The sequence below is a fragment of the Penaeus monodon genome, chromosome 23 (assembly GCF_015228065.2).
Source record: "Penaeus monodon isolate SGIC_2016 chromosome 23, NSTDA_Pmon_1, whole genome shotgun sequence".
In the NCBI taxonomy this organism is placed as follows: domain Eukaryota; kingdom Metazoa; phylum Arthropoda; class Malacostraca; order Decapoda; family Penaeidae; genus Penaeus; species Penaeus monodon.
Window position 1 is genome coordinate 7,101,142 of NC_051408.1, and position 893 is coordinate 7,102,034.

At 35.1% G+C, this 893-nt stretch overlaps 1 protein-coding gene across 1 annotated transcript in view; it reads right to left on the bottom strand.

The window, feature by feature from the left end:
- LOC119587757 (E3 ubiquitin-protein ligase Nedd-4-like) overlaps nt 1-893 on the bottom strand; it is a gene marked incomplete in the record, with an annotated part of 51,583 nt that overhangs the window by 42,248 nt on the left and 8,442 nt on the right.

Here is an 893-nt window from a genome sequence, read left to right on the forward strand (position 1 = left end):
AAATACTGGGCACTGGCATCTAGATAATAAATGCCACTGCTAGAGAAGAATACTCAGAAATATAGTGATTTACAAGGTGGTCCACGAAGTTATATTAGAGAAAGAAGTAGTTTCTCTTTTCCAGCTTACACCAAGTCAATATTATATAATCAAGTTGCATCATAAAAAGCAATGCCTAAGTAATCAGCATCAAAGCATTAAAAAGATGCAATTCATGCATTCTCTTTATATACAGTAAAATACTGTTCAACTGTATGTGTGCTTCGGCAAAAAAACTAAATTTTAGGAACTCAATATATATTAATAAAGTAAGACACATTGTGCAAATAAAATGAAATAAAGATGAATGCTTAGCTGTGTGTCTGCCACTTGGTTGAAAAATGTTCTGCAGTACAAAAGCATATGCCTTCTAAAGCCCTTGTTCCCAATGCCCAATCTGTGTCAAGACCACACTCAAATTGTGGATGGTCTTCCCTTTGGCAAGGTCTCGGCACATCATCTGGGGAACTAAGGTAGCCAGACCCAGAGCATTCTTTACAAAGATCCTAATGCTTTTTTATATTTATTTGCAGGGAGTGATCATGCATAGTCTATGTTCATCCTAGCAGTTCATTACATATTATCATACAGTCATAACACCATCAGTAGTGTTTTGAAGTGAGCCTAGATATAATATGCCCACTGGAGATTAAATTTGCAATATAATAAATATGGAATACTAGGTGCCCAGAGGTGGCTCAAGGACCAAGGCTCATTCTAAGTAATGAAACCTAAGCACAAATTGTTGTATCACAAATTGTGCTGTAATAAGGTAAACCATCTATATATTATTTCTCTGTATGTGGAATGATTTAAATTGGTCTGTAACAAAAGTTCAAAATATGGCAATTATG